The sequence below is a fragment of the Malus sylvestris genome, chromosome 2, assembly GCF_916048215.2.
Source record: "Malus sylvestris chromosome 2, drMalSylv7.2, whole genome shotgun sequence".
Lineage (NCBI taxonomy): Eukaryota > Viridiplantae > Streptophyta > Magnoliopsida > Rosales > Rosaceae > Malus > Malus sylvestris.
The window spans coordinates 12,259,651-12,271,760 of record NC_062261.1 but is presented as its reverse complement, the minus strand read 5'-3'; the positions used below and the strand labels follow the sequence as shown (position 1 = coordinate 12,271,760).

The window sequence follows — 12,110 nt, the reverse complement described above, 5'->3', positions numbered from 1 at the left end:
AAGAAATGTTTAAAATTATAAAAAAAAAAAAAAAAAAAAAACCCCAACTGCTAGTTGACTCAGCTAGCCGTTATATTAAAAAAAATTCAAATTATTAGTGTCGGTTATCTATAAAAAAAAAAAAGAATTTCTCTTTAATGCTGTCGGTTATAACCTTTGGCCCTTTGAACTTCCGTGGGGCCCTCCCAGATTCTCGAGCCCTCTGGCCTAGCCCTCGGTTAGAGATGGTTTTAGGGCTATTTTCAGCCCTCTGGCCCTGTGGACCCTTCGGTTAGAGATGACCTTACTATCCTCTCAAGTCTCAACACTCGAACTTTAAATAAAAAGTTCGTATATTTAAACAACGGGTGGATCTAGGAACCATTTTTTTACACAATTTTTTCCACATGTTTTGTAGAGTGCATTTCGTAATATATTACAATGATCCGAATCGTTTTTATTTTATAACATCATTCATAGATCATTCTTGTAAAAACCTAGACAAATCTAAAACCATGGAAACATTTGTAGTGAAGTAAATGAATGAATACGGTTCTATAAAAAAAACAGTAAATTTAATCCAATGATCATATTGTTTTGAATTTGGATGGTTTTTGGTATACATGATCTTTGGGAGAAAACCTAAAAAATAAACGATTCGGATCGTTGAAAAACATTACGGAACAACTTCTATAAAAAAAAAAATTTTAAAAAAACATGTGTTAAAATTATTTATATATAGTGTCACAAATCCGCCCTTTTAAACAATAATTATGTGGATAAGATCGAGCGAACATTTCCCTTTAAATTTGCATGGCAAAAAAGCTAATTGACTATATATGGTACTTAGTGGTGAATGAGGATCCTAAGGATTCCAGAAATTCTCAAATTGTATCCGTTTATTATACATTGTGCGGTCATAAATTATTTTAAATATTTTAATTTAAAATTAAATATGAATAGTATCTGACGAAAACTGACCTCATAAAGAGAATCCGAAGATGATCCTCATTCCTTGATGGTCACCACGAGCATCTGGTTAATTGTATTTTAAACCTTCCAAGATGTTACAACTAGCTAAGCAACATTAATTTATATAGTAAGTGGGTTTTATAGTGTTTATATTACAAGCCACTTGTGATAAGGAAGAGGAAGGAAGATTAAAATATAGAGAGTTTTAACGAAACATTTTTGGTACTGTTCATTTTTAAAGAAAAATCACATTTTTATCTTTTTTAAGTACTATTCATTACACCTTCATTTGTTATTTTTCATTAAAACTAAAGCTTTTTGAACTTTTCGTTAGTTTTTTAAAATAACTTATAACTTGTATTATTTATTTTTTTAAAGGTCCTGATTTCAAATTGTCAGAAACGTATCATAGTAGTTACTAAAGAAAATATGATTGTGAAATGAATACTGATAGAACCATATTAAGATCTTTGTGATACTCTTTCTTTTCAATATTCTATGGAATACTCTTCGACTTTTATGAATTTTTTATTTCAATATTGCGTATAAACTTTTAAGTTTAAAATAGTAATTAGAGAAGAGATTGAGCTTAAAGCCTTGCATTATAATACCATATTTTTTTTTAATGAACATGAATGTAATTGTTCGGGCAGGAATTTCGCTGGGAAGGGTCCCTAGCTCGAGCACACAGCTCCCCGAGGAATTGGCACTTTGGTTGGCTATCGGGCTCTTGACACGCCCCGACCCTGATATTCCTCGAATACCAGGACCGACACGTGCTGGCCGACACCCGGGGGTGACGAAAGCCATTAATTGATACAAAAGCTAAGAATAAGAAATAAATACAGGTTATGAATTTAAAAACAATGAATTAACAATTTAGGAACGTGTTCAGAGCATATAACTAAACCTAGTCACTAACAAGAACTAAGATAAGATTGAATGAACAAATGAGTGAGTCCTACCCCGAGAGGACTCGAAGATGCCGCTGCGGAAGTACCTTGATGCCGGGGTTATGTGCCTTCATCCTAAGTCCTGAATGGGGGCGCAAAACAAGGGTGAGTGGACCAAGCTTGTATATATACATAGTACAAAAACAGCTATGAACATACTAACCCCCACAGTTTAATAATGAAAACTACTAGAATAATAAGTGATAAGCTTTTCAGAAAACTCTAGCATGCCATAAAACAATTCATATATCTATCTGCAAATCAATCTCAAAAAATCATATCAGAAATCATCTCAGCAATCATATCAGGAAGCATAACACAAGTTGTGCTGCTAGTGAGTGCACTGAATAACAATACTCCCGGCCCAATGCCTGCACCTCAGTCTCTGTGCCCGTAGCCAGAGATATCTCCCTCCCGGCCCAATGCCTGTCTCCGTGTCCCTCAGCCTTTCGCTAGGGATTATTTCTTCCGGCCTCAATGCCAACACCAGATCCTCGCCCCAGGCGGCATAGTGTTCACTAGGTACGCACAAAACATAATTCACCTCTAAAATACAACTTTGTAGCATAAATTCATCGATCCTTTATACTACGAAGAGGTGTTCGAAAGTCATTTGAAACACATTCTTAGCATCCTATCGTCATCGATCAGATAGTCTACCAGAATGAGGGTTCTATAGAAAATACGATATAATGGAAATAGTTCAAAACATATATATATATATATATATAATCACGTATAATCAAATCATCATGCTTCCTGTAAAGTATTCCTCAAATCAATAATTCTGCAAGGCATGCTATTAAATTATGCATTTCTATCAATAAAACATGCAATTTTCGAAGGTGGTCCACTCACAGATACTCCGAAGCAGCAGAATTGTGTGGAAAAAGATTAAGGAAGTCTCCACTAGCAACTTCACCTAAGCACGAAAATGTACAATTTAATAAACTACCCGAAAGATAGAATTTTAGGAAATGGAAATGGGTTTTGGGTTTGGGTAGGTTAGGAACAAGAGGGAGTTTTAGGCTTAAGCCTAAACCCATGCTTATACACACACGGCACACACACCACACATTCACACACATACATACACAACACATACTCACAGAGCTGCACCGCATAACGCACACACTGTACACTTCATACAATACACAAACATACACAACACACACGTGCACCATACACCATCACACTTACTCTCACACACACACACACTTGCACGGACACCAACATGCCAAACACACACACAGACAGCATGCACATATATATATATACAAATATACACACAGAGGCAACATGCATATATATATATATATATATAGATACATACATATAAACACACACACGCATGCACAGCATGCATATATATATAAGCACACACACGCACAGCATCATGCATATATATATATATATATATATATATATATATATATATATATATGTAATCACACACACGCACAGTAAGCATACTTACACACACACACACACGGTTCACGCACACACACTTGCACAACGTACACACTGCACAAACGCACACTCACGAACTCGCCGGAGTTCGTCGTCGGAACCGGACATGCATGCACAAGGGATGGTAAGAGTTAGGGCTTGAATAAGGGGTTCTAAAACTTCACAAATATACCTAAGAACTCACCTGGACGCACTGCAGCAGGTTTTGGGAAGAGATGGACCTCGAACTCGTCAGAGTTCGTCGTCGGAGCTAGATTATTAGCACAGAGAAAAACTGAGATCAAAACCCTTGAGTTTTGTCATAAAACCAACATGCATAACCCAGAAATTTGAAGAAGGAACACAATCCTCACCTGGGTTCGCGTGTTAGAGCTTTGAAGCTCTCGGCTTCAATGGCAGAAAAGCCCACGGTGCTCAGATGGCGCATGCAAGGGTACCATTGAGTTCGTTAGGTCTCAAGGATTCCAAATATATGGTTTTTGGGGTTTGATTTGTAAGGGGAGTGAGGTGAAAGCTAGAGAGAAGCTCTCGGAGCTTAGAGATAGTGTGAGTTCCTGAGAGTTAGAGAGAGATAGTTGATTTCAGATATTAGAGGGGGAGAGAGATTGGAAACCACGATAGAAGTATAAAGAAATAAGGCGGGTCCCATGGTTCACTAATTAAAGACTAAAGAAATCATTTTAATAAGTAAAGAGTGGGTGTGGTTGTAACAGCTCTTGCTCGCTTGTCGAGCTTCAAGAAGAGGACATAATTAGTTCTGAAATGTGCCTTTGTCGGGCCTTAGGTGTAGGCCGTGATGCTCACAATCAAAACTAACTAAGTACTGAGGCGTGCCACTGACATCTCTGTATGGTAGATGTAGAATGAATGTATTTAAGCCGATTACTTGCACCCCAAGTTATTCTGACTTCTTATTATCAAAGGATTATCGTGAATGGGTTAAGTCTACATTAAGTTTTTTTCTATGCCTTGAGATCAATGACCTTTGTTTATCTTGTATGCTTTAAAGGGTGAAAGTCCAAATCTGATTAAGACATTAGTTTCATTTACTTTTACGATAGTAAAAGTACTAAGTGAACCAGATCTGAGAGTTAATGGAACTTTAGATCATTAAGAGACCGAAAATGACTTGCATATATATTGAGGGATACATTATAACACCAAATCTATTAATGGAAAGGCAAAAACAAAGAGAGTCGGGTAAGATTTCACCTTGTCGGGTAAGGTTAAAACGTCTTGCGATCTCTTCTCTTGGCAGTAACAAAAGGGTTGAGTACTAAAAGGGGTGATTGGAAAAGAGTTTACATATGAGAAATCGATACTACATCATTTAGAAAAAAATGTAGCAAAGCTTTTACATAGACAAAAAATATCTTTCTACGGGAAATCTAAGGCTAAAAGGGTGTAGAATCTAGACAAAGCGCAACTTTCTGAGTATTTTGCTTGGCTGAGAGACAAGTTGTATATTTGTTTGTTTGAATGGTTGAGTGTCTTTGTCTCTAGGCCTTCTTCCCCCTTTTATAAACGAATTGGCCTAGCCGTGTTGTTTCTGCTCTTGCCCGAAAGTAACTGAAGGGTAGTGAGTCATCAGCATTTTGACGTGTTTGCCTTCCAAAAAGCACTTTTGGGCCTAGAGTTGGTGAATTTCCATCGGTTGTCACTTCTTGTAAGCAACTAGCCTTTGCATTAATGGGGGAGTGCCAACTGGTCTTTGAGATGGATGATCTGGGCTTAGGTGCTGGGTCTTGGACGAAATCTCATTCTTGAGCTCTTTTTGGGCTTCCATTCCTGAAAGCCCAAAGTTTAAATATTAACTCAAACAGTAATGTTTTAGGGTGATTATCACTCACCACCACTTAAGTTCAAGCACAAATGCTCAAAAGTTTTTAAAAGAAGAATAGGAGCTCCAGCTGGGCCAAATTTACTTTCTGCTGCCATTGCATCCCAGAAGCCGGTCTCTCTGGCAATCTAGGCCAGCTCAATGTTGGCCAGAGACGGCGGTCGCCTAATTTCCAAGCTCAATTTTTACCGAATTACTTATAAGTAAAGTAAGTTGAGCTGATTTCCATATAACCAATTAGTTTTGTGGTAAAAGTTGAAATCTCAACTTTCTTCATATTCCACAGTTCACACTAATCTCTACTAGGGAAAGGAAGGAAGGTTGGAACATGCAATGTGAGTTAAAGAAAAAAACACTTGTATCGCGTTCAAACCCTAACCATCGGAACAAATCCTAATTCAATAAGAAGACGACGTCTCTTATACGTCATGTATTGATCTCTTATGCAATACAAATTCATGTATATAGGTGAGGCTTTAAAAGTGACCACCGTCACAAAGCGTGGGTGCGAAAAATGTTGTCCTGTAGATCAAAGCTATAAATTCAGGTCACGGTTTAAAGAGAAGTCAACGCCCCCACGCGCATTGACGTGGGAAATTTATGTACCGTTTGGTCAGTTAGGTACATTCATGCTACACCAACAATCACTTTACTATTCAACCACAAACCAACTCGATCAGTGAGATTTTCTTGGACGAAAAATCAATAATCCTTCTAAATCTTTGGCTAAAATGAATATACCATGACTGAAGTTGAGTCAAGTCAATTTTATAAAGTCTTGCCGCTCTAAATGATACTTGTAAGGCATAATAAGCTGGATTGTTGTCAAATTCAACAAATCTAGAATCAACCATTATAAGGTTTGTTATACAAAAAAGTTATAAGTTAACCAAACAACAAACATGCATTAGTCCAATTTAATTGAAACTATAACATCACACATTTCTGAAAATTAATTAGACAGAAATGTATATGTTGATCACGATTGAGAAGAACCGCCACACCCCTCACTCTATCACACCCTGAGAAGTGCAAATGGCCATTTGAAGGTGGATTGGAGCGTGTTTGTGAAGTGGTTGCATTTGTACTTATATACATAAAAAGGGCAAACCAAACTTCACTTCATTCCGTCCACTAATTCACAAAAAAAAAATCACTATATAAGTAACAGATATTGATATCAAATAATCATATGTAGCACATCAAAATAAAGAAAAAATAATGGCCCAATTTCCCTTGGTTGTAGTAGTAGCACTAGACATATGCAGCTCAGCCCATGGCGCCGCTTCAGCCACCGCCTTAGACTACGTCGAAGCCCACAACCGAGCAAGAGCGCCCGTCGGTGTCGGCCCTTTAAAGTGGAGCGAGTCCTTAGCAACAGCCGCTACCCGAGTGGTCATCTACCAAAGAGACAATAACCGCTGCGACCTAGCAGCAGAGCCCAACAGTTTGACTGGTTCCGACCCCAAGTATGGCTTCAACCAGTTTTGAACAACTGTCAGGACGCGGACGGCGATGCTGCGCATGGCGTTGGAAAACTGGGTGGAGGAGAAGCAGTACTACGACCACGACAATAATTCTTGTGCACCAAATAATCGTTCGTACACGCAGGTTGTGTGGAGAAAGTCCTTGGAGTTGGGGTGTGTTGAAGCCACGTCTGTCAAGGAGCAGAGGAGTCTTACTGTTTGTTTTTATAATCCTCCGGGAAACTTTGAAGGGGAGAGTCCCTACTAGCTATTAGCTAAGCTAAGAGATGTTGATTAATTAGAAAGTAAAGAATAATAATGTATCACAATTGACAATTGGGAGAGAGGTCGAAGTTTCATCCATGCATATGCCTTCAGGTTTGTCAAATTATGTCATCTCCTAAAACTTGAAGGCAGACGTGAGATATGGATACAAATTGAAAGCAATTAATTATGCCTTCAAGTTTATCTAATCACTAAGTACCTAAAGTAGTGCTATCAATTTTTGCACTAACCTTTATATTTGGATCTTTTCATTTTAATAAAATGTATTTTTTTCCACACAAAAAAAAACTTTTAGTGCTTTTTACTATCAATTTATTTAAGACCAAGTCTTATCGCAATTAAACTCACCTTCAAGTCTTCATGACTCAAAGCGGTTTGAAGAACTCAAGAATTATGATTTCTTGCAAGCAGCGGCTTATTTTTTTTAAGATGTAGCTTTAGTTCCTTATATTACTTATATTAAAGCTTATAAAAGAGAAAATTCTAGCATTGTTTATAATTTTCTCAATACATAATCCTAATAAAACACTTGAAAAATTGGGAGTTTTGAAGAACCATGAGTGAGGGAGGGAGGGAGGAGGGAGAGAAAATACAGTTCTTTCAGTTGTATCATAGGAGTAAGGGCTGGTTTGGTATTGCTGTGCTTTGAAAAAAAACTGTTGTGAGAATAAGCGGTTGTGCTGTGAGAATAAGCGGCTGTGAAATAAATTAGCAGAGTGTTTGGTAAATTTTTTTGTAAAAATGCTTTTGGAAAAAAAAAAAAGTTTGATAGTGGGTCTTTTCATTAAAGGAGCACGGTAGCTCCGTGTGCTTTGAAAAAAAAGCCAGTTTTCCAAAACTGCAAATAGCAGCTTCAGCTTTTTCCTTTGATTTCAGCTTATTCTCACAGCAGCTTCCAAAATAAGCCCTTTTTTTCAGCTTACCAAACACCTAAAACCCTCACAGCTTTTTTTCATGGGTGTTTTTTTTTAAGTACCTCACTCCCAAACCACCCCTAAAGAACTTGCTATTGTGTATTTTAGGAGTGGACCTTAATTATAATTACAAATAAGCAATCCTACATGCGTCCCATATAGCTTAAGGGCATTGTATATATAATTGAGAACAACAGAGTGTGTGGCCAATTAATTTGATGGAAATTAACGTGTCATGTGTTGTGTGCTGATCACGAAATTAAAGAATTCCTTCCATCAAATTCGACACGTACAACACAAGACTCCTAAAGCTTCTATAAATAACTGTACGGCCAGAGAGTATCTGGAACATCCATTTTTACTTCTCACACATATTTTTAATTTTCGATCGTCGGATCGAATGAATTGAAGAAGATTAATGAACAGAAATTAACAAGGGGTGTTTGAGAAGTAAAAAAAGGTGTGTGGATAGCACATCCCTATCTAGAACCCCACAACAAAGCAAGAGCCGTGGTGGGTGTCGTCGGGCCTCTCAATTGGAACGAGTCCATGGCAAAAGTTGCAACCAAAGTTGCAACCCAGCCGGGTGGTGAGCCACCAAAGAGACAGCAAACACTGCGACCTAGCAGAAGACCCCCGCAGTTTGAGTGGCTCCCGCTTGAACTATAACTCCAACCAGTTTTGGTTGGTTGTGCGGTCGCGGCCAGTGACATCTCGTTTAGCTGTGGAATCCTGGGTGTCGGAGAAGCAGTACTACAACTCATGTGTGCAGAGTCATGGGCGTGGTTCGTACACGCAGGTTGTGTGGAGAAATTCTTCGGAGTTGTGGTGTGCTGAGGCCATGTGCAGACTAGTTTAACTTTGTTTTTATAATCCTCCAGGGAACCATGAAGGGCAAATCCCTTATTAGCAGGAGGGCTGAAGGGGTTAGGCCATCTTCAACCGAAAGTTGGTTAGATGGCTCGTTTTAGCCCTCTTGCCGTTCAAGAAATTAATATTTTAATGAACATTGCATGACCATATTTCTTACCATCTCTAACAGAGGGCCATAAGGCTCGTTTTAACCCTATCACAAAAAACCGTCTCCAACCGAGGGTCAAAAGGTTATAGTATGGAATGTGAATAATTGAAATAAAATAAGGTAAGATAATATAAAATTATGAAAATTATGTGAGAAATTGTGTAGAAAAAAATTAGAAAAAAAAAAAAAAGTGGGCTAGGCATAAAAAACAAAAAATGGGCTAGGACAAAAAAAAAACTAAGCCCTAAACCCTAAAGTGGGCTACGCTAGGCAAATGGAAAAGAACAAAAAAAAAATGAAATTGGGCTAGCCAACGGGCTGGCTGGCTGGCTGAAAATGGCCAACCAGTTGGCCTTTTGGCCCTTTTTGTCCAGTCTTGACCCTCGGTTGGAGACGATTTTCAGACTATTTTCGACCCTCTGGCCCTCTGGACCATTCGGTTGGAGATGACCTTAGGTATTATAAAGAGTTTGATATCAGGGCCTCATGTGCTACTAATTAAATAAAGTTATAGGTTGGATGTTATAAATCTTTTGATTTATAGCCTTTGAAATACATGATGGTGATAATTAATATGTACTTATTCTTATAAGCTTATTGTATATTATTGGCTTTATCTCCTCAGACTATTTCCAAATGAGATGTCAAATATGTCAAATATAATTAAAAGACATTTAGGTGTTCTCCAATAGATATGCCAAATATGATGTGGCAGTTGAGTCATTTGACTCCTTACTTTCTAACTGTCTTTTTTGACAGCAAACAAAGAAGGAGTCAAATATTTTTAATTTAATTTTTTAATTCATGAGTCCCATTAGCAACTAATGGAATAAAAACTAAAGTTAATTTTGATTATTTTTTATTTTGTATAAAATCAATACAAAGTTACCATATTGACAATAAATCAACAATATTTGTATTAATTATAAATAAGTCAATCATGTATTGTGGCACTTATATGCATTTAAAATAAACAAAAATAACAGAATCTGCCATTATAGCTGGCACCCACTTCAATTGACACCCTAATTCTATATTTTTCATATTTTGGAATAGATCAATACGGATCAAACACTATAACGCAGTGTTTGTTTACTGATTATGTTTTTTACACTTGGATTCAAACGCTACATTGCAGTGTCCGTTTCCTGGTTTTTTTTTTCATCACTCATACGCCTTCTATGCTTCATTCTTCGAGCGACTATTTATTTTTATGTTTAGATTCAGTCACTGCAATGTAGTGCCCATTTCCCAGTTCTGTTTTTCTTTTTTTACATTTTGATTTAGAAATTACAACGCCGTGTTTGTTTCCTAGTTTTGTTTTTTTTTCTTTTTTACATTTTGATTAGACATTGCAACGCAATGTCAGTTTCCTAGTTTTTTTTTTCTTTTTTTTTCTTTTTTTTTTACATTTTAATTTAGAAACTACAATGCAGTGTTCGTTTCTTGGTTCTTTTTTTTTTCTTTTTTACATTTTGATTCAGACACTACAATGCAGTGTTCGTTTCCTGGTTCTGTTTTTACATTTCTATTCAGACGCTGCATTGCAGTGTCAATTTCATGATTCTCTTCTTCTTCTTGTTATCATTTCCACATTTCATGGAGTCTATCTCGACCTGTAAAATTACTTCTTAAAAAAAAAAAAAAAACTATAAATTTCATATCACATAACTCTAGGCCTAATAAAATAATAAAATACATATTTGACACCTCCATTGGAAAATACGAGAATTTAGCACTTTTATTTAATTTACCATATCAGCCATCAAAAAATTTTTGACATATTATTTTTGACATCTCCTTTGGAGATGCTCTCACACGTCAAGGTTTAGGATTAATGGTTGTTTAACATGACATCATTATTAGAGTTTTTTTTGCGAGTAGTTTTAAGTCCGATCCTGATTTTTTTGCCCATCACCTTTATCTCAATAATTTGAGAAGTTCAATTCTCGTTCTCCACTTCTTTGTTCATTTGCATTTGCAAGATGTGGAATGAAAATGAAGTTTCATCTATATGTTTATTTCTCATATCTTCTATTTTATCTCTGCCTTACAAGATATTTAAACTTTCTGAGTTAATGTTTGTCTAACAGTTACAACCAATTATAATGATCACCTACCAATTAGCACATCAATCATAACTTATGTGATCAATTCATAAAGTCGATAAATTTTGGCACATGCATTTAACATTACTCCCACAAAGAAGGGCCAACAACTTCATTCCCTTCACTCAAAGGTGTCCCTATAAATACCTAGACACACCAATTAAGGATTTGACCACATCGAACACCAGATCAAAGATCAAATGGCCCATCATCGTCCTAGCAGCCCTGGCTCTAGCCATGAGCTCAGCCCATGTTGCGGGGGCTCAGGCGCCAAGCTCCAACACTTCAGCCAGAGAATACCTCCAAGTTCACAACCAAGCCAGGGCAGCCGTGGCCCGTGGGTGTTGAGCCGCTCAAGTGGATTGAGTCTCTCGCCAATGCAACAAGTAGGCTAGTGAGGTACCGAAAGATCAACCAAGCCTGCAACTTTGCTATCCTCACCAGTGGCAGCAAGTATGGAGCCAATCAGCTGTGGGCAAGTGGGCAGTCAGTGAGTCCAACCATGGTTGTGGACACTTGGGTCAAAGAGAAGGACTTCTATAACCACAGTGGGAACTCGTGTGCCAAAGCACAGGTGTGGTGTGTACACCCAGGTGGTGTGGAGGAAGTCTTTGAAGCTTGGGTGTGCTCAGGCTACTTGTGTGAAAGAACAGAGCAGCTTAAGTATTTGTTTGTATAATCCTCCTGGGAATGTTATAGGGGATAGCCCCTACTAGGGGAAAAATAATTCCCTTGTATCTGGGATGTTACGCCGACAGAATCTCAAACCAATTGGACTACATGTCATCACAGCATTCCAGGTGTCGGTAAGTTTCTCAAACTTAGAGAAGTTGAAGTAGAAGCTAGTTTGAGTTTAGTTTTTGCAAGTGATGTGATCTATGATCTTGAGGGGTTGATTAGCAAATAATGTGTTGTACTTAGGGTGTTTGATGTAAATTAGGCAAATGTATTAGGGTCTTTGCTGCTAAATATGTAATGTAACACTATGGTTCTTCAGATCTCTTTTCTCTTTGTGATTTGTTTTGCGTTTTGTGGGTTGCAGAATACAGCTGCATCTCTGTGACTATATTTTAAGAAAATGGATTTGGGAGATGCAAGAAAT

At 37.5% G+C, this 12,110-nt stretch overlaps 1 long non-coding RNA gene and 1 pseudogene across 2 annotated transcripts; one reads left to right on the top strand and one right to left on the bottom strand.

Annotated features, from left to right (window-relative positions):
• Positions 1–1,764: 1,764 nt before the first annotated feature.
• LOC126589560 (uncharacterized) lies at positions 1,765–4,049 on the bottom strand. Of its 2 annotated transcripts, XR_007611863.1 has the most exons (4): positions 3,728–4,049; positions 3,559–3,624; positions 2,763–2,826; positions 1,765–1,986 (listed from the first exon to the last, which is right to left on the bottom strand). It is a non-coding gene; the product is annotated as an uncharacterized LOC126589560 (long non-coding RNA). The 2 variants fall into 2 exon arrangements; XR_007611862.1 differs by having other exon boundaries at positions 1,765–2,826; positions 3,728–4,042.
• A 7,031-nt stretch (positions 4,050–11,080) lies between these two features.
• On the top strand, positions 11,081–12,024 carry LOC126601288 (STS14 protein-like; annotated as a pseudogene).
• Positions 12,025–12,110: the final 86 nt, after the last annotated feature.